Consider the following 22,790-nt stretch of genomic DNA (forward strand, 5'->3'; position numbering starts at 1 on the left):
AGATAGCACATAAATTTGGGTGGCTCCAGGTGGCAGGGACGATGCATGTTTATCCCCCACCAATTGCTGTTTTCCTGCCTGACCCAGTGTGAATGTTTGGGCTGTAAGAAACAGAGAAGCCAAGTGGAGTTGGTTTAACCACATGAATAAGCTAAGTAAAGGAGATGTACAGGCTTCCTGCATATTCTCTGTCTCTGTCTCTCTCTCTCTCTCTCTCTCTCTCTCTATTTATCTATCTATCTAACTTCATTTTGCAGTATGGGGATTGAACCATGATCTTGAATGTGCACTTTACTACTAAGCTACATCTCCAGACCTTTTGGAAAGCATTTAAATTGAGATATGGTCTCACTAAGTTGCATAGGCTAACTTTAAACGTGCCATCCTCCTAGCTCAGCCTTCCAAGTAGCTGGGATTACAGGCATGTTCCACCTCATCTGCCCGGGGCTCTCTCTTAAAGCAGATAAATTTTCTATTACCATTGTCTCTAGCAAGCTTCCCCAAAATATCCTGGGCTCTAATGGCTTATGAGAGGCCAGTGTTCTTGGGTAGAAATACTAGCTGCTTTAAGTAGAAAGGTTAGTGCACTAGAGGATGTTAGGCATTCCATGAATCATTGGTAGGTGCTGCAGTCTTGGCTGGGCACAGAATCAGGAGCCACTCACAGCTTTGTAGATTAAAACAGCAATTCTTTATTCCCGAACTCACACTGGCCTCTACACACGTTCTGGAGAAATCCCAGTTCTGCCGCCACCCAATTCACCTACTCCACGAGGCTTTTTTCCAAATACTTTCTGAATCTCAGGAGAACTCAACGGGAGCTCAAGCAGCAGGAACGCCCTATTCCCAGCAGCAATAATCTTCAACCTCCAACTTCCCTAAAACCCATATTGTCTTAAACTGGGAACGCCCTAAACTTGTCTTAACCTGGGAACGCCCTAAACCCAAGGAGCGGGATACTTCCTCAAACTGCAGGATACACCCTAAATCTGGATCCACCCTCGTCATTGACCAGGGTCACCTTACATGCAATGTCTACAGCGAAATTCCAAGGCAAGTCCATTTAACATGGGGTATGCTGGCAAGGAAATTTTGATGCGTCATTCCTACTTGGCAATGGCCCTCAGCAGGTAGGGCTGGAGAAAAGAACTTGAGGCTAAGCTTCAAAGAAAAATGCCCCAAACCACATGGAGGCTTGGCCAGATAAACTAAGGATGGCTTCTCCCTTGCTTCCCTGGAGTGCCATTTGCCAGGAGTCTTTGCTTGCTTCAACTCCTGCTTCTGTCAGCCCAATGCTGCTTATCCTAACTGACACAGAATTATCAGACTAAATGTGTTAGAGAGTGGACAGCACTTGTAGCTGTGCTAGGCACCTTGTAGCTGCCCCTTTGATGTGATTTTGCCTCCTGACCCACTCTTTCAGCTGGTGGATTGGGTTGGGTTTATATGTAGAAGGGGACTCATATGCTCTGGCTCATATAGCAGAATTATTTCCTGAAGAGTGAACTATCTTGGAGGGTGAGTGGGCCTGTATTTTCTAACAGAAAAAACTATCATGTAAGGAAGACTCCAACAAAGGGGTAAATTGAACCTTAAAGGCTCATGATTTTACAGAACCTGACCCAATGGAAGTAGACTATGCTGCTTGTGGAACAGGATCAAACTCAGACTTAGGTTCAAATTATGACTAACTATGAACACTTATGCAAGTTTCTTCATCTCCAGGACTGGAAGAATATATACCTTCAATAAATTTTAGCTCCTCTTCTTTAGAAACAATTATTACGATTTCCCCTGGGAAGAAATGCCATGTGTCTTCTCCCTAAAATCATGTATATTCTATCTCCTCTATGCCATTCCATCATACTTTGTATCAGCAAAATGTTATCCAAGGAGACTACAGAATTCAATACAGTCTCATCATTTTCTGTATCCTGCACAAAGAATATCACAGGGAGGCCTTAGGAAATTCATGCAATGAAGCTGAAACATTTTATTGATAACAATTTTATCAAGATTGGGGGATTTTAGCAGATGACCTCCTAAGCGTGTCTCTGTTTACTTTGGTGAACATTGGGGCCAGGGATGGGGTGGGGAGTGAAGACTGGGGCTAAGAGGCAGTGCCCTTGGTGCAAGCAGGGACAGGGCCTGGAAAGAAGGTTTCAAGAATGGCTAGTACTGACCCTCAGGCGCGGTGGGCGGTGTAAAGGGGAGGGGCCAAGCTATTTCCAGGCTGGGTTTGCACAGTGGTGAGGGCGGAGTAGTGAGGGGAGAACCAAAGTCTCGCGAGATCTCACAGCGCTGGCGTTAGTGGTTGCAGAGGAGATGGCAGGAGAGGTGAGCAGAGGGCCATGGGCAGAGGTGGTGGTGGCGGTGGCGGCGACTATTGGGAGCTGAAGAGGGTGAAAGCGGCAGAGATCCATCCCCTGGCAAGAAGAGCAGGGCGGGTGGGTGGCCAGCTCTTTTGAGGCAGTCCAGCAGGGCCTGGGGCTGAAGCGGCGCCGCCTGGTCGGCGCCATACCTGAAGGTGCAGGGTGGGGCAGCTGGGCCTTGGGCCAGTTCCCCCTGGCCAGTCAGATCTCGCGCTTGGTGGGATCCCGAACCCACCTCAGTCTCCCAGGGCGGTGGGTTTGGCACTGTTGGCCATGGCTGGCTCACTTTGCTGTTTGCCAGGCACTTAACTTGTTCACTTCCATGCTAGGGCTCCACAGAGAGGTGCAGCGCCCTGCCCAAAGTTGCACTGCTTAGATGTGGTGGGATCGGGCTCCCAATACTTGCACAGGCCTGTGCCCCTTTCTTGCCTCCAGTCCTTCTCCAAGCAGTGCTTGCAGCTGGTTTCCTGGGGTTCTGGTGGGGCTGCAGATGGTGTGTCAGACCCACTCTGAAATTAGATGCAGCATGGTATGTAAATTCATTGGGAAAGGGTTTTTTCAAGCCTTTTGTTCAATTCCTGGAAGGTTTTCCACCCCAAATCTGTCATTTGGTCCTGTGTGAGAGAGAAGAGGTGGGCATAGAGTGACCTTTGAACACTAGGTGTGGGGTCACTAGCCCAAGGCTTGCCTCAGGCAAAAGAAAGTTTGATTCCCATTGAAGCACGTGATTCTAGCCTGGAACAGTTGGTTGTCAACCACAGAAACAAGGCCCTTGTGTTTGGTGTTCAGCATTTGTAGAGCCCACTTCACTACTGAGCAGTGAGATTCCTAAATCAGAGAACCTACCTACACACATAAGTGAAAGTGGGTATGATCCTTTAACTTACATGTAAAAGAGAAATAAGGGAAGAACAATGCATGATATGCAGTGCTGTCTCACTAATAACCAGAACTTTTAGCTGTGGTGGAAGACAGCATGCTTTTGAGTGCTTGCACCTACTGCTAATGAAGAAGTTTGAGTTAGTTAAAAAAAAAAAAAGTATTAGGATCTAGTTCAAACAAGAAAATCAAAGAGGGAGATGAAGATGGAAACTAGGGAGAAAACACTTAGTGCTGGGATAACTTTATTTAAGCTAATAAAAAGGAAACGCTAGATTGAAGTAGGGATGACATGTAAAGGTCAATTACAGGGTGCCTCAGTCTACCCGCAGGTCATACTATGGCCCTTCCATGGATCCCTTTACCCACTATGTCACAGGACATCCTTTGTGTCTTGTGCTTGGAGGTACTACTACTTGAAAGAACAGTAATGTGTTCCTTCAGTTGCTAGTAATAACAGTAAAGTATTAACAAGATTGAAATTGTTGGATTCATTAAGGTGAGATTTATCTGCTATCTCATACTGTTAGCATATATACTACTCTATGCATACTCATTATTAAATTTATGTTGCGTTAATGTGTAGTGTAAAGAAATGAGAACTAATTTTCAGAAAGTTTCCTTATTCTGCTGAATCATCCCTTACTACTGTGTCTTACATAATTAGAGGCAAGCTGTGGGGTTTCCTATAAAAGCTTTAAATATTATGTCTTTTTATTTTTTATTTTTTTTTATTTTTAAATTTTATGTCTTAAAGAAATGCTCACTTAAAGTGGGCTTGATTAAACCATTTTAAGATCAAAATTCTTGTGACCATGATGAATCTTGATGATACAGATCCATCCCACCCAAGCATTGTGTGAAGCCTAGATCCTGGCTCCCAAATACTAAATGCACCAAGGTGTCCCCCAAATTCTTTGATAACTAAAAATTTTTCTTAAGGACATTTCTGACTCTTTGAGAATACTATTAAGAACATATCCATTATCTACTTAATTTTAACAACAAAGGGGTGACAAACAACTTTTTTCTAGAAATTTTTTTATTCTGAAGTATCTGACACATAACATAGACAATGGTCTTGGTTAGTGACACTTTTGTCAATTATTCTAGAATCTTGGGAGGCAAAGTTGTTTCCTGTCACAAAATCTTGTCTGTGTTTGATGGGAATTCAAATTAGAAATGTTGACAACACTAGAATCATTTTAGAAGTTTGATGTTAGAAAAGAGTTGGCCAGTGATAGCAGTGTGTATGATAGCAAGTCTGAGTTGCATAGAATATACATTCATGTCATCACTTAGAGGCTGGGTTACTTACAGGGATTGGATTGAACCCATAGGCGCTCTACCACTGAGTTATAACCCTTTTTATCCTTCTTGAAATGGGATCTTCTGAAGCTGTTGAAGCAGTCTCAAACTTGGGATCCTACTGCTTTCCTAATTTCTTACTCCTTCAAATAGCTTTTTTAAAACAGATTATCATATCCTTTACCTTGAATGAAGGGGGGAAAAGCATATTTTTTGTGATAACCGCACCAAGATTGCTTTTCAGCATCTAATTTCAGAGGAAAAAATCTATATAAAAATCTATTTAAAGCTTGTTTTTAAGTCTTATCTGTAGGTGTCTCTTTCTCTTCTTTGTGTAAGTATTCTTTTTAACGTTTAAAAAACTTAAATGTTAAAAAAACTTTTTAATGTTTTTTTTTGTTAAAAGTTAAAATGACACAGCCATGCTTGGGAAAATCTGATTTCCAACTGCTTTGCCCCTCCCCCCTTTCACCCCTCTTTCTTGGATAACCTCCTTTAATTTATTTTCCATAGATGTCAATTGTTTCCTTTTATAGTTGGAGAAATGCCAGTGTACTATATTCTTTTTATATAAACTGTAGCATAAAATGTAACTAATTCTGTCCCATGGCTTTTTCTTTATATGCTCTTGAGATCTTTTCCTATTAGTATTTATTTAGAAAGAATATAATCTTTGTTTATAGAAAACACTTTAAAAAAAAAACAGCTGTGTTTAAACAGCATCTATTAAGTGCCTTGTTTACTTAACCAGCCACTCTTGTGGGTATTTGGATCTTCTCTAGGTTTATCACAGACTATACTGTGGTGAAACAGCTTGTATATATATATATATATATATATATATATATATATATATATATATATATATATAATTTTACATATGCAGGTACATCTGTGAGATGCATTCCTAGAAGTGGGATTACTGTGCCAGTGGGCAGGACATTTATGGCTTTGTTAAATACTTCTTTTCCTAAGTGTTGCATCATTTTAAACTCCCAAAAGTACAGTTGCTCCTCCTTATCCTTGGAGGATTGGTTTGAGGATCTCTTTGTGGATACTGAGATTCAAGGATGCTTGAGTCTATTATATAAAAAGCATAGTATTTTCATATAACCTATGCACATCTGCATACTTTTAAATCATTTTTAGATTGCTTAAAAGACCTAATACAATATTAATGCCATGCAAATAGTTATTACACTGTATTATTTAGGGACTAATGGCAAGGAAAAAAGTTAGTATGTGTTCTGCATGATAGTTTTTAAAATTTTTTAAATCCAGTCTGAATACCACAGATACAGGAGGGCAAATTGAAGTGTATGAGAGAGTTCCTGTTTTTCTGGGGCCTTTCCAATGTACTGTGCCTTTACAACCCTTGAATTTGTTAACAGTTTGATGGATGAGAATTATCAATATAGAGTTGTTTTAATGTACATTGCTATCATTATTAATGAGGTTGAGCTCCTGTACTTAAAAACTAGTTTTACTTCTTTTCCTGTAAACTCCCTATTCATGTGTTTTTTTCACATTTTTGTTTCAAATTGCTTTTTTCCCCTTATCAATTTCTAGAAATTTATAAGTTGTAGAGATTAGCCCTGTGTGATATGAATTGTAGTTTTTCCCCAATTTTTCACTTATTTTTTATTTACCTTCACATATTTTGATATACAGAAGTCTTACTTTTTTTTCTTTGAATTCTACAGTTTATATTACTCATTATGGTATCTTGATATTTTTTTAAAATTTTTCTTTATTTCTATGTGGTGCTGAGGATTGAACCCAGTTCCTCACAAGTGCTAGGCAAGCACTCTACCACTTAGCTACAGCTCCAGTCCAGGTATCTGGATTTTAAGTCCCTGAAAGGCCTCCAAGATTTTTAGAATTAGCCCATGGTTTCTTTGAGTACTTTTATGGTATCACTTTTATATTTAAATGTTCAAACTAGAATTATTTCTGGTGTTGAGAATGATGCATAGATTCAACTTTATCTTTTTCTGTGAGTCTGGTATTTTCACCTGTTGATTTTAGAGCCCTTCTTTGAATACTCTTATGGTATTGTTAACTTTTGGATGTACTGCGGTGTCTCTGGGGTTTGTATTCTATTAGTCTTTTTCTTCATACACCAGCATCACATTATTGGTTTTTTAAAAGTTTTAACATCTTTTAAAACTAGTTTCCCCTTGTTGCTTTTCATATTCCTGGGAATTCTTGCTTGCTTATTTTTCCATGAGTACTTTTGAACTATTTTGTTTAGTCCCAGAAAAACAAAAATCTAAAATAAATAAACATCAGATTAAATGTATACATCTAAAATCTATTTAACTTCTCCAAACTTTTTTTTTTCAAGTGCTAAGAAAGAATGTAAGACAGGAAAATAATTAAATATTTTCACTGTGATAAGTTTTTTATGATTTTACATCTTAAAAATTTTTTTAATTATTATTATTATTTATTCTGCTTCTTTAAGTTGTAAAAGGGATATTTTTTTAGGAGTGTTTCAGTTCATAGAACCTGTGGGTGGTAAGGTGGATGCCAATAATGTGAGCTGTCTGAATAATGATGTTTGTCTTTCTCTATCTTTTTGACTCTAATATTTTAATTTCTATTATCTTGTCATTCTAAAGTGTGGTTCTGAGAAGGAGATTCTATATTACATCTAGCAATATTCAATGAATTTTTTCCTCTTAAATTGGAGGTTGAAAAGACTTGAAGTAATTCTGGTGATATAGATGCACTTCTTTATCTTAAAAGTTTGTTATGATTTTTTATTATAATAATTAGAAAAATTTCTACCCATAAAAAAAACATAATAACAATAGTAAGCCCTCAATTACTTCACAAAGAAATGGCCACCATTAACTCATGTTTGGAAACTTATTGATGGATATGAAAGTATACAGAAGACTTTAAATAAATAGCAGTATAAAAGACTCAATAAATAGCATTTTCTCTCTATATGATACTATGTGGTCATTTTTAATATGTTTTATATATCTCTAATTGTGAGTTGAAACTGATGTGCATAATTATGGATGATCAATTAACTGGCTGCCTAGTTTTATTTTTTTAATTATTTTTTTTATTTGTCAGTAGATCTTTATTTATATATGCAGTGCTGAGAATCAAACCCTGTTCTTCACAGGTGCCCGGCCAGTGCTCTACCACTGAGCTACAACCCCAGCCCTTTGCTGCCTAGTTTTCCATCATTTAGAGGCATCATACTTTATCTATCTACTCCTTTGATAACCATTTACATTGTTACTTGTTTTTCTTTCTTGTGAATAATGGTATGTTGATGATAGTATACTTATTCATTTATCTTCTTAGAGGTATAACTGCCAGGTCAAACATTATATATGTTTTAAATATTGATAACTATGGCTAAGCTGTTAACTGTAAAAACTATCCCCTTCAATGACCATTGGAATCTTATTTTCAAAACCCTTGCTCATACCAAGTTATGTTAATCTTTTTAATCTTTGCTAATCTAATAGTTAAGAAAAAGTACATTTTTGAGATAACATGTTTTTAGTTGGTATTGGGGATTTAACCCAGGGGCACCTCACCAGTAAATTAGATTCCCAGAAACTTTTATTTATATTTTATTTCATTATTTTGAGACAGGGCCTCGCTAAGTTGCTGAGGCTGTCCTTAAACTTGTGATCCTCCTGCCTCAGTCTCCTGAGTTTCTGGGATAACAGGTATGTTCCACTGTATTCAACTATTGAAGGAAACCATGTGTTATTCAAAGATTTCTTTCATTCAGTATTCTTATTAACAGAGAATTCTCTCCTTATTTACATACTTGTGACTCTTATGTGTCAGATATTCTTAGGCATAAATGTGATGCAAATATTTAAATATATTGAGTTGTTTTTTTGTCTTTTGCATTGATTTTAAATCAATATTAATATTTGAAAACTTGAGGTTTGGGATGTGGCTCAAGTGGTAGTGTGCTAGCCTTGCATATATGAGGCACTGGGTTCAATCCTCAGCACCAAATTAAATTAAAATAAAGATATTGTGTTCCACATAAAAAGTAAATGTTAAAAAAATTGAAAACTTGATCAACCATCTATAATTGTTTTGAATACAGAATCTTTTCCTCTGCAAAAAGCAGTACTTTTGTGTTTTATTCACTGAAGAGAAGCCTAAAGTAACTTTCAAAATAATTTTTTTAACAATTTTCAAACATGGATACCAATGGCTGAATAGCATACAGAATGTTATTTCCATAATTGGTTGATAATATAGTGTTTTTGAGTCATGTAAACTATGTGATTGTGTGTTCATGTGTAAACCTATGTGTATTAAACCTATGTGTATTTCTTCTGTCTAAAAGATTTTATCACGACCTGATGTAAATATGATTTTTAATTTTATATTTGCTTTAGATTTTATTTCAATCAAATAAGAGTTACATATAAGGATGGCCTCACATGAAGCAGATTCACAACTTTGTCATTGACCTACTGTTTATTCTTTGGCTTAATAAAAAAAACATTAAACTGTGTTCTATATATAAAGTACATATTGATTGCCTTTCCTGAGGGGGCTTTTGTTTTCACTTCAATTAACATTTTCTACAGAGTACCCCAAGGTTGGGACCATATGGTCCAACTGGTGATTTATTCACCAGATTTTATTCAGCACTGAGTACCTACCTCGTGGGCATCCACAGACACCCAAATCATTATTTACTTATTTGTTTAATTTTTTGGTACTGGGGATTTAATCTAGGGGCACTTTACCACAGAAACACATCTCCAGCCCTTTTGTTTATTAATTTTTTTATTTTGAGATAGGTCCTTGCTAAATTGCTTAGGGCCTCACTAGGTTCCTAAGGCTGGCCATGAACTTAGGATCCTCCTGCCTAAGCCTCAATCTCCCAGTGGTTGATATGTATTTATTATTAGGTTAAAGATGTGAAAGTTAATACTTATACATTTTAATTTAGAGAAGACTAACATAGTTTCATTTAATTTAGATGTGAATAACTCTAGGGCACTTGCTACTATTTCATTTGATGGTACTATGTTTCAAAATTTGATTTGTACTACATTCTAGTTAATTTTTAAATCACATAAGCCATGTATTTTAAATCTTTTTTTTTCTCATTATGGGCAGAGTAAGTATTTAAACTAGGTATACTGCTGAACATTGTTTAAGATCTGTTTATGTTTCCCAGTATAGGCATGGCAATATTTTTCACAATATGTTGTTTGAAAATAAGGATAAAGTAAATGCCCACCCCACAAATAAAGTAAATATAATTGTATAGTTTACATTTTTTTAAAAATAAAAGCAGAGAATTAGATTGCCAGTATTTGAGTAGAATGAATAAGTCTTTGTTAGGGACCTGTCTGTGAAGTTTTTCTGACTCCTAAACCAGTTTTTCACAGCCAAAGTAAACAGAGAGATGAAAAAATTAATGATATAATAGATTTAACCAGTGTTTTATTCTGTATTTTGTAAAGTTTATTTCTATTGGAATACAGGATTCTAAAGAATAAATGTAACTCGTTTTAATTAGTATTATTGCAGAAGTAATTTTTCATTTGAAAATCTTAAAATAAAATAATCCTCTAGCAATTTTTATTTGCACTTTAATTTGCCTAGCAATTGCTTCTTTTTTTAATATTCATTTTTTACTTTTAGTTAGACATATACCTTTATTTTATTGATTTATATGTGATGCTGAGTATTGAACCCACAGCCCTGCATGTGCCAGGCAAGCACTGTACCACAGAGCCATAACACTAACCCCTAGCCATTACTTTTTTTTTTAAAGAGTGAGAAAGAGGGAGAGAGAGAGAGAACTTAAATATTTATTTTTCAGTATTTGGCCGACACAGCATCTTTGTCTGTATGTGGTGCTGAGGATCGCGCTACCGCTTGAGCGCGCTACCACTTGAGCCACATCCCCAGCCCCTAGCCATTATTTCTTAAGACATAGTCCAAAATTAAATCAAGGCAGACTTGAAATTATTGAGTCTTCATTATTGGGCAAGATTAATGAGGTTTTTCTGAGGTTTTCCTTCTGGGATCTTATTGTGGCTAATGATGTAATCTTATTTGTTTTCTAAAATCTTGAAGTTTGAGGTTCTTGAATCTCTTTTCCGTAGCAGTAGAGGAATTTGTTTATACAGTGCCTTTAATTATACTGTTGAGTTCATTTCTTTATTTTGTGCCCTAATGCCTAATAAAAATATTCCTGAAAAGTGAGGGATTAAATAGAAGTTGTAATTAAAATGAAGGCTTTATCCTTTATTTCTTCTGTCAGCTGCATTTGTTAAAGTTTTTATACTACATTTAAATAGATATTAAGACTTTATTACAGTGCTTGAATTGTGGCTCAGTGGTAGAGTGCCTTCCTGGCATGTGTGAAGCACTGGGTTTGATCCTCAGCACAAAAATCAATCAATCAATCAATCAAACAATCAATCTATTATGTTCTTCTACAACTATCAAAAAAAGACTTCATTACATATAACATGGGTTGAATTTTGTGCATTTGAAACAGTTTCTTCCTATATTAGGCATAAAGCTTAATTTAGACTGGCATAGTAAGTGATCATTTTATTGGAAAGTTGTGTAGACAGAGAAGTTCAGTCTTTGTGTGAATAATTTGAGACTTTGTACTCTTTGAGATAAAACAGCTTTGCAATCAAGGTGGTAGTACTGAGCTGCAGTGGGAGGAGAGATGCCAAGTGCTGGTGTACAGTGTAGATAAGAGCCACTCAGGGTTCCTTCTGTGGACTTTGCAACTGACCAGATCTCCCCAAGGGGCACTGTTAACTCAGTCTTATGAGTGGAGTTTTAGAAAGAGGAGGGAATAACAGTAGCTTTGGGGCACAAGGTCTATAATGATTTCAGAGCTTAGTGAAACTCCCAAAGTTCTGAACATCCTATTCCCCTGAGAAATTTCCTCCCTCCTAACCCTGAAAGTTTTGTCCAGTGTGTGACATAATGCAAATTTGTGGGGAGTTAGGCAGAGCAAGTCTATTACTACAGAGTCTAGATGCTGTCTTTAATTGGACATCCAGCATGGGAATATGGCTGAAAACCACTATCCCCCACCCCCACACCTTATCTATAGCAGTGCAATTAGAATTTCACACAAGCTTTTTCCTTCTTTGGTTTGTTTAGAGAGGACACAAAGGTGCAGATTGTGTTTGTGTACGTTAAACCCCCTGTGTTTTGTTTTAGATATATTTCAGTCTGTTCTAATATAACAATTTTCTTCAGTCTGAACATTCTAGAAGCCATCACTCAAACATTAATTGCTGTCAATGAGAAAGGATATCTTCTCAAATTTTTTCTTGGTGGTTGAAACCATCCCACTTTTTTTTTCTTTTACCTTAAAAACAGATTACTGACACTTGGAAATTATAAACATATTGCGTCAATCTTTATGGAAAGATTACCAATTGCACTGCAAAATAGGCATTTCTTTCTAATAGAGTGTTTCTCTCCATGTTTTTCTGTTTCTCAGTTCAGTACTTTTAAATACACTTTAGGTGAATGAATGCTTTGTGTCATGCTGTAATTTAATATTTTTAGAGACTTTATTGATAGCTTTTCAAAAACCTATGTTGGAGGGGAATGGAGGAGAAAGATTATTCATTCAGTATTAAATCTTCATAGATCTTTAGATGTTTACAAGGTAGAAGGATGGCCAATATTAATTACCCCTACTCTGGTATAAGTTCTGAAATGAGTATTTGCTGTGAAGAGTTGTGAACAGTGAGGATTTTTGTGGTGGGCTTGGATTGAGCATTGCACTGTGCTCTTTGTGTGCATTATTACTTCATTTTGTTCTCAAAACAATAAGGACTCAGTAAAATTGTGAAATTTGTCCTTGGGCATGTAGCTAGCAGGTTTTAAAAAAAACAAAAACAAACAAACAAATAAAATCACTTGAATTCAGATTTCTCTATCTAAGTTCCAGTGCTTTCTTATGCCTACAGAGAAGGGTAATGCATACAGAGAAGCGTATTGGTAGAATCTTAGAAAATTGTATTGGACTTCAGAGGCTGCAACAGGAAGATCAATAGTATAAGGCCAGCTTCAGCAACTTAGTGAGACCATGTATTAAAATAAAAAGGTCTGGGGGTTTAGCCCCTTTATAGTACATCCATGTGTCATTCAATCCTCAGTTCCACTAAAAAAGAAAAAAAAAAAAAAGAAAGTTGTTCAACTGTTTCCATTGTTGTTGGAAGTTATTTCAGATCACTCCTGTAAACTCTCACAAAAGATGTTTATAAAACACTTGGAACAATATATATTGTACTAAGAAAATGTGCTGTGATCTACTCTAGAGATACAAATCAGGGAACTTAATAAATCAGGTCTTATCTATGAATGGAAAGAACTGAAAGTTCACCTTAAAAGTAAGAATTCAGTTGATGTGAAGATTGTGGATTCTGAGTAGCAGAAGTTAATGTAGTTCCATTTCTTATTCAAAAATAAAATGATTACAAATTTCATATTTTGGCATCTTGAAATCTGACTCCTGATTCCTATCTCTTAATAGTTATTGGAATACCAGTCTAGAATGGAATTCAACTTTGATATTTTTATTCTTTAATTTTGAGATGACTGTGCTTCTAATTCTGTCTTCACTCCATATTTAGTAAAGCCAAATTATTTTTAGCTTAGGTATGCCATAATTTTTATTATTAAATTTAATAAAAACATAATTGTTTTTATGTAAATTAGTAATATTACTCTCCTACTTGAGAGAGGCTGTTTGTTTCTTTTAAAAAATTAAGGCAAAAATACAGTTATATTAACTTAGAGGCTAAATATTTTTGTCCTACCACCCTATCATATAACACAATATCATAGTCAGTTGAATATTTGTTTGTCCCTTGGTGTATGTGAAAAATTGGCTTCAGAACCCTCCTTGGACACCAAAATCTGCAGATGCTAAACTCTCTTATATAAATGATGTAATATTTGCCTGTAAATTATACCCATTGTTCCATGTACTCTCTATCGTCTCTAGATTATTTACAATATCTAATATAGTATAAATATGGTGTAAATAATTGTGATGTTGTATTACTTAGGGAATAATGACCCTCCCAAAAGTCTGTACATGTTCAGAACAAAAGCATGTTTTTTCCCAAATATTTTTTATCTGCAGTTCGTCAAATCCATGCATGTAGAACCCTGGAATATTGAAGACCAATTTTTAAAATATTTATTTATTTTTTTAGTTGTAGTTGGACACAATATCTTTATTTATTTTATGAGGTGCTGAGGATTGACCCCAGGGCCTCTCATGTGCTAGGTGAGTGCTCTAATGCTGAGCCACAACCCCAGCCCACCAATGTGTTTTTAACAATTATGTTTATTGTCTCAAATCTTCCTATTCCCTGCAGTATATGTGAGCCTTTTAAAAAAATTTACTTAATTTTTTTTGCCAAAAAACTTAGATGCAGCAGTGTCTTTTAGCAAGTTGTAATAGACATTTCTAAGAATTCAAATTAAGTTATAGCATCTCAGCTTTTTAAATTACTGTAAGATACAGTGGTTTCCTTCAAATTTAAATGCTACAGTGGAGGTGTCAAGAGGAACCACAATTTGGCTTTTAGCTTCAATGGAACTCAAGCTGTATTGTTATTTTACAATATTAATTACAATCAGTATCAGAGATGAGATGTAATGTTTCATAGTTTTTAATTATAAGTGGTTAAATGTCTTTGCTTTTTTTCCCCCCAATTTACCTAAAGTAAACCATTTTCATTTGTAAAACTCCAAAAAAATCAATAAATAGAAGATGCAATAACTGAATACTATGGTTGTCTTCTTCATCTTTTGTTTAGCATATTGCTTCTCAGTGAAGATAAGAATACTTGGATATTGTGCTTGCAGAACTCATTGTCTAGATTCCATGGTTACTGAACACTCAGGATTAGTAGTGTTTAATGTAGATATAAATTTGGGTATGATGTGTTTGAAAGACGTGTAGAGAAATCATGTCAGTCAAAATTCATTAAAAGCTCATTGTTTAGCAAAATTTTACCATTGAGAACAGAAAACATGACAGTTTTGAAGAATCTGAACAAATTTAGAAGAAGAATAAATTTTTAAGGAAATCTGAAGTACATACCATCCACAGTTACCACTAACAAATGATTTTTATAGATTTTTGGGTACCTGGCATGAGTTCCTGGGTTCTTTTTTTAAATTATTCATTAGTTGTAATCAGTTATACATGACAGAAGAAAATGCTTTAATCATTGTACACAAATGGAGGAGATGTTTGGTTCTTTTAGATAAACAACCTGAAAGGGTAGTATCATTGCAAGGGAAAAAGATAGTGTGAGGTTTTCAAATGGCTGCCCTTGCTATGTTGTAAAAGGTCTTGTATATTATGGCAGAGCTATGGATGGTTGTATTTGTGGTGAATAATTAAGCTTGTATTTTCTATAAAATATAGTAATTTCCATTCTTGGTCCAGTTAGCTGAGTTCAGTAATGAAGAATATGCTGTTACAGAATATTATTTTTGATACCAACTGTTAGAGAATTTACTTAAAACTTTCTATTTGTTATTGATATTTAAAAAATAATAATTTGGGGTCTGTGTTTTCATATCCTTTTATATTTCTAAGCCAGAATGACTACTTAGAGCTGGCAGACTCCATACTTGCTGTGTGTGGAAGTAATTTTTAATCTTTGTTCTGAGTTCACTTAAGGTATGAGAGATACTTTTCATTTTGGAATTCTAAGCTGTTAGTATACAGTACTTCAGTCATGTTATTGAAATTTATTATTTTAACCTTTAATTAGAAGAGTCATTGTTCTTCGCTGTCTGTCATCTGCTTCCATTGCTATTCTTTCATTATGTGATTTAAGTGTTGCTAAACCTTACAAATTATTCCAAAAGAGGCGTGGAATAACTTTGTAATTTGGTACTGTCCATTCTGCAAAAAATCCAGCCCTTTTAACCATAACATACAGAGAGCACATGTGCAGTAAACATTTATTTGAATTAATGAATTGCTTTAGGGCTGCTTTCAAACACAGTTTTTTCAGTATTCAGTGACTGAGCCTTCAGTACTGATAGTTTAGCTAAACATTCAGAGTTCATTTGAAGCCAGTAAACAGACAACTGTGCAATCCAGGGAGATCAATTTGTTAACTTTTCTATTCAATAGTAATTTAGGTTTATTTAGAGAGAGAGAGAGAGAGAGAGAGAGAGAGAGAGAGAGAGAGAGAGAGAGAAGAAGAAGAAGAAGAAGAAGAAGAAGAAGAAGAAGAAGAAGAAGAAGAAGAAAAAGAAGAAGAAGAAGAAGAAGAAGAAGAAGAGGAGGAGAAGAGAAGAGAGAGAGAGAGAATTTTTTAATTTTTGTTTTTTAGGTTTTGGTGAATACAACATCTTTATTTCATTTTTATTATGGTCCTGAGGATCAAAGCCAGCATTGCACCCATGCTAGGTGAGCACATTACCACTTGAGCCACATCTATAATCCAGTAATTTACTTTTACAGTCATGTTTATATAGAGTAAATGTCAAAGGAAAAGGTGTATTTGAAGCAGTTACATGAGTAAGTTTGCTACAGTGAAAATTTTCGGTATGCTAATGGAAAAGGGACAATGTAAAATTGATATTATATAATTCAGGTAGCTCTTTTTAAAGACAGTTTTATTGAGGTATAATTGACATCCAATAACCTTCATGTTTAAAGTGTATGATTTAATCATTTTTGACACATATTCACACCCAAGAAACCATCATAACAATGAGGAGGATAAAAAAAATCTATCACCACCCCAAATTTCTATGTTTTTCTCTCCTCATGGTCCTCTGTCCCTTTCTCCAAGCAACCACCAACCTACTGATCTGCTGTCACTATAGGTTAGTTTACTTATTCTAGTGTTTTATGTAAATGAATTTATATCACATGTACTCTTTTTTGGGGGCTCTTTTACTCATTGTAGTTATTTTGAAATTTGTCTCTGTTTCTGATCATACCAGTTGTTTATTCCTTTGAGTGCTCAAAGTATTCCATTGTATGGATGTATCTGTTCAACATTGACAGCCATTTGGGTGTTTTCAGCTTTTGGCTCTTAGAACTAAATATATCTGAACAACTATATTACAGATCTTTGTATGGATTTATGCTCGCTTTTCTTTTTGGAAAATACCCAGAAGTGATATAAGTAGACTATGTGGTAGGGTATTTTTAATTTTTAAAACTGCAAAACTTTTTTCCCAGTTGTCATTTCCTTTTACATTCCTACCAGCAGTGAATGAAGAATCAGTTGCCCCAAGTCTTTATCTTAAATACTTACTGTGGTAGTCTTTTTAAATTTTATTCCTCTAATAGATACATAGTATTACCTCATTGTGATTTTTAAAATATTTTTTTAGTTGCAGATGTACACAATACCTTAATTTTTTAAATTTATTTTTATGCAGTCCTGAAGATTGAACCGATTGCCTCATATGTGCAAGGCAAGTGCTGTGCCACTGAGTCACAACCCCAGCCCCTCATTGTGATATTAATTTGTATTTTCCTTTTGGCTGATGATGATGTTGAACATATTTTTATGTGCTTATTTGCCATTCTTTGGTATAGTATCAAATCTTGTATGCTATTATTTATTGGGGTATTTGGTTTTCTTATTTATTAAGTTTTAAAAGTTTTTTTTATATTCTGGATACAAATTCTTTATCAGATTTATGATATTTTGTCCCAGGCTGACATGTTTTACATTCCCCTAGCAGTGTCTTTCAAAGAACAGATGTTCTTAATTTTGATGAAACTCAATTTAGTAATTGTTCTTTAATGCACTTTTGGTATCATATCTAAGAACTCTTTGCCTAACCCCAAGTCACAGAAGTTAGCTCCTATTTCCTTGAGTAGATTTATTGATTTAGGTTTTACACTTAGGAATATGACCCATTTTGAGTTAATTTCTGTATGTGGTGCAAGGCGGAGGTAAAAATTCATCAGTTATTGTATATGGGTTTTTAGTTTTCCAGCAACATTTGTTAAAAATGAACATTGTCTCTTTGCTGAATTGCCTTTGTACCATTGCCAAAAGAAGTTTTCTGTGTACATGGATCTATTTTAGCCTCTATTTTGTACCATGATCTACTTGTTTATCTTTATATCAGTACCACATTGTCTGAATTACTTTACCTTTGTAATAGTGTTTGTCTTATGATTTTTTTTTTTGCAAAGTTCTTTGGACTGTTCTGGATTTTTTGCATATGCATTGGAAGTTTATAATCAGCTTACCTGTTTATACAAAACAGCCTGCTGGGATTCTGAGATATTGGATCTATGAATCAACTTGGAGAGAATTGACTTCTTAACATCATTGAGTCTTCCAACAAATGAACATGTTATTTCTTCCCATTTGTTTAGAATTTCTTTAATTTCTCTCAGCAATCTTTTAAAGTAGAAGTCTTGCATATCTCTTTCAAATTTGTCTTAAATATTTGACATTTTTGGTATTATTATAGTATGTTTAAAAAATTCAATATACAATTTTTCATTATCAACAGAACAATTCAGTTCCGTATCTAGCTCTTGTATCATGCAGCTTTGCCAAACTCACCTTCTAGCAGTAGTTTTTTTGGGGGTATATTTCATTGGATTTTCCTATATAGATGAGCTCATCATTTAAAAATATAGCTTGAATTCTTCCTTTCTCACTTGACTGTCAGTTTTTTTTTTCTTGCCTTATTAAAGTAAGCAGAATCTCTGGTATATTGTTGGATAGAAATGATGGGAGTGGTCATCCTTATCTTGTTCCTTATATTAAAAGAAAAACATTCAATCTTTTTAAAATTATGTGTGCTGTTAAATATAGGTTTATTTTGTGGATTCTTTTTATCAGAATGAGACTGTTGTATTCCTAAGGTTTTTATTGTTGTTGTTTTTGAACTAAGAATGGGTATTGGATTCTTATTATTTGTTTGCTAATATAATGATGTGCAATATGTTTTGAATGGCAAACCAGCTTTGAAATATTAGCATGAATCTCATTTAGTCATGAGGTATTATTCATTTTATATATTATTGTATTTAATTCATTTAAATTTTGCTTGGGTACTGGATGTGGTGGCATACACTTATAACCCCAGCTACTCTGAGGCAGGAGGTTCACAAGTTCAAGGCTATGATGGGTAACTAAGTGAGACCCTGTATCAAAATAAAAAGGACTGAGAATGTGACATTAGCCTAGCCACATTAGAGCATTATCTTAGCATGTGTGAAGCCCTGGGTTCTATTCCTTTTTACAACCCCCCACTCTCCCCACAATTTTGTATAGGATTTTGCACCTGTGTTCATGAGAGGTATCACAACCTCTTGTAATGTCATTGTCTAGCTTTGATAGCAGGTTAATGCTGGCCTCAGAATAAGTTAGGAAGTATTTCCTCCTTTTCAGTTTTTTTATAGAATTGGTAATTTTTTTTTCCTACATGTTTGTTGGAATTTTCCAGTGAAGCTATCTGGATCTGAAAAAAAATTTAAGGGAAGATTTTCATGCTAAAAAATCTTTTTTTTTTAACTTTTTTTTTTATTGGTTGTTTAAAACATTACAAAGCTCATGACATATCATCTTCTATACATTTGATTCAAGTGGGTTATGAACTCCCATTTTTTACCCCAAATACAAGTTGCAGAATCACATCTGTTACACATCTACATTTTTACATAATACCATATTAATGACTGTTGTATTCTGCTAACTTTCCTATCCCCTACTATCCCCCCTCCCCTTCCCTCTCATTTTCCCTCTCTATCCCATCTGCTGTTGTTTAATTCTCTCCCTTGTTTGTTTTTTTTTTTTTAAATACAAATTCTCTTAAATATAAACCTGTGACTACTCAATTGAAGTTTTCATTGTATGCCAAGGCCAATGTCTTGGCTTGGCACCAGAATCACGAGGCACTCACAGCTTTGTAGGTTCAAACAGCAATTCTTTATTCCAGCTCTCACACCACCTCCACACAGGTCCAGGGGCAAACGCGTTCTGCTGTCTCCCGCACAAACCACCTACTCCACAAACCACCTACTCCACGAGGCTATCTCCAAATCCCATTTTAATCTCACGAGAACTCAATGGGAACAAGCAGCAGGAACACCCTAATCCCAGCAATAATCTTCAACTTCCAACTTCCCTAAAACCCATTATCTTAAACTGGCAACGCCTTAAACTCAAGGAGCCGGTTACTTCCTCAAACCTGATCAGCTCTAAACCCGAATCCGCCTTGGTCCTTGAGCAAGGTCACCTTATTAAAGCATGCATGCAATGTTCCATCAAATGTCCTCTAAGCAGCATGGGGTACGCTTGGCAAGGAAATTTTGATGCGTCATTCCTACTTGGTAATGGGCCTCAGCAATTGTAGGCGAGTTTGATGGTATCTTTCTAGAAATTTGTTGTTTTTATTTAGGTTGATGGATTTATTGGCATATGTGCTTTTCATATCTCTACAAACTATGGTGATATCATCTTTTCTTTCCTGATATTAGTAATATGTATATTTTCTCTTTTTTCCCTCATTTAGCCCAACTGGAGGTTTCCACTTTTTTTCTGTCTTCTCAAAGAACCAGTGTTTTATTTATTTATTTTTTATTTTTTATTTATTTTGTGTGTGTGTGCTTGGGATCAAGCCAGGGCCTTAAAACATGGTAAGTACACACCGAACTACTGAGTTATACCCCAGCCCAAGAACCAGCATTTAATTAGTTTATTTTTCTCTATTTTCTCTACTTTTTTCTGTTGTTTATTTATTGATCTTTTTGATCTTTCTTCATTACTTATTTTTCTCATTTACTCTCTGCATGTGATTTAATTATTTCTTTTACCGTATTTAAAAATTTTTATACATAAAATATGCTTCTTTGAAGATTGTGATTTAAATTATTTCCTCCCTGAGACATAACGATATCGAGGCACAGAGAGTTTGCTGTAGCTCATTGGTAGAGTGTTTCCCTCACATATGAGGCACGAGGTTTGATCCTTAGCACCACATAAAAATAAATAAATTAAGATTAAAAAAAAAGGGGGGAACTAGCAAAAACTAATGTTTGGGGTACCTTACTTTGTTAAAATCTGTGAAATAATTTCTGAGAGCAAATCCTAAGTGTTATTTTTTTTTGTTACTTTCTTGTGCTTTTTTGCAGTGGTAGGGATTGAACTCAGGGATGCTCTGCCACTGAACTACATCCCCAGTTTTTTTATTTGGGGGCAGGGTCTCAATTGCTGGAGTTTGCCTTGAACTTATCATTCTACTGTCTCTGTCTCCTGTGCAGCTGGGATTATAGGCACCTGTGTGCCCAGTATTCTGGTGTTAGTTTTGTTTTAGATGGACACAATACCTTTAATTTATTTACTTATTTTTATGTGGTGCTGAGGATCTACAGGAGAAGAACATGACCTTCTGAGGACTGGAATGTAAATAATTTTTTTTTATTTCAAAGGGGTTTCCTGAAATTAGTGCTTATAAATTCAATTAGAAATGGTGAACATGAGCCTAATTAACCTAAAGTTGTCATGGCAGAGGATACTTGAGAGTTTTATGTTATCCTACTGTCAGTTCAAAGTCAAGAAGTGTACCTGGTCAAGATTCTTTTTGATCTTTTTTTAGATCTTCAAAAAAACTGAAGTTCAAGAGAGACATGCTATTATCTTTTTAGAGAGAACACACTTTCTTCTGTCAGAGTGTCACCCTATTCGTCCTTCACATCACTTCTAATAAACTCATTGCCTGCCACTCTGATAACTTTGGAAACTTATACCTTGATTAAAAAAAAAAAGTCTGCATTTGAAGGGGGTGGTCTTCATTCCATCTCAGTTTTTCTGAGTGTCCCAGCCCTGTATCACTAAAAAATCCTTGCCAGCTGAAGGGCTATCAGAGACTCTCTGGAGTGCCTTCACTTCATAGTTTATACTGCTCTCTAGAGGGAAAAGATGCAGGGAATGATATTCACTAGGTCCTCCAAAAGAATTTAGACATGGTGGCTGTTCAAACCTTTTGTTAAGCAGTTATGAAACCCACAAATCGGACAATATAGGAGGTTAGAATGAGGACACATCACACCAGAAATTCTTAAAGGAGGAATTTCAAATTAGATATTGTGATAAGTGTCTGTACCTGGGAAGACAAAGAGCAGAGAAAAATTGTTCTTAGTTTTAAAATTGTCAAGTTACACTTGTCTGCTTTTCTCTCATGTGAAATCCTCACAAAGAGAAACCAAAATCTTTAATCTGACATCCAGTTCTTGGAGAATACTGCATTTATTTGAAATGTACAATAGAAAAAAAGAAACAGTTGATAAGGCAAAGAGGGAATGCTGGCATTAAATATGTGAACAGAGCTGAGTGCAATGGTGCACTCCTGTAATCCCAGTATCTTGGAAGGCTGAAGCAGGAGGATAATGAGTTCAATTTTAGCTTCAGCGAAGATGAGATGTTAAGCAACTCAGTGAGAATCTTTCTCAAAATAAAATACAAAATAGGGATTGAGATTTGGCTCAGGGGTCCAGTGAGTGAATACATTTTAGAATGACTTGTTATCCAATGACAGATAAATAATCCACTCACTATTGACTGGATGCCACAATTCAATCACAAGATACCAGCTAGTTTCTATGTGGAAAATACCTGATATCTTATAGACAGTGTGGTGTAGATGTTCTTGCACCTCCTGTCTGGCAGGGTCACAGTGTGGGGGATTCTGTGGCAGGGCTGCACCACAATGGGTAATGTTTAGTGTTTTGTTTATGATACTCATGAGATAGATAATAGGGCATACAACAGTCAATACATGTTGCCTGATATTGCAGGAAAATTCCCAGAATGAGATTAAGGATACAAATAAGATATGTCCTGAGATGTATTTTAGTATCTCTGACAATACAAACAATAGTATTATTTCTTAAGATATTCACAGGAAAAAGATTGCAAATCAAGGTTCCTGAGAAAAGCTTAACAATTTACACTTAGCTCCTCATTCTAAAGCCACAACCTGTCCAACATACATTCCTTTTACTAAAAGAGCCTTCTTTGCCCTACACAGGAATTCATGATGAAAATAGGAAACACATAGTCAATAGTAATAGCAAATGAGTTGAAGTGCAGAGCCTGCTGTTTAATTAAAAATTATAAGGAGATAAGAATTCATAATTTGATGAAGGACCAAAGAAACTCTTTCAAAAAGCAGTTAAATAGGTCATGTGAAGAAAGAAAATTAGTT

At 35.3% G+C, this 22,790-nt stretch overlaps 1 protein-coding gene across 1 annotated transcript in view; it reads left to right on the plus strand.

Moving 5' to 3' along the window:
* Positions 1 to 2,286: 2,286 nt before the first annotated feature.
* Positions 2,287 to 22,790, plus strand: part of LOC144372102 (zinc finger protein 732-like) — a 76,712-nt gene continuing 56,208 nt past the window's right edge. Inside the window, exon 1 of the mRNA XM_078035520.1 lies at positions 2,287 to 2,337. The gene's annotated coding sequence lies outside the window, so the exon portion shown is untranslated. The remainder of the gene's footprint in view (positions 2,338 to 22,790) is intronic.

This window comes from Ictidomys tridecemlineatus, chromosome Y, assembly GCF_052094955.1.
Source record: "Ictidomys tridecemlineatus isolate mIctTri1 chromosome Y, mIctTri1.hap1, whole genome shotgun sequence".
Classification (NCBI taxonomy): domain Eukaryota; kingdom Metazoa; phylum Chordata; class Mammalia; order Rodentia; family Sciuridae; genus Ictidomys; species Ictidomys tridecemlineatus.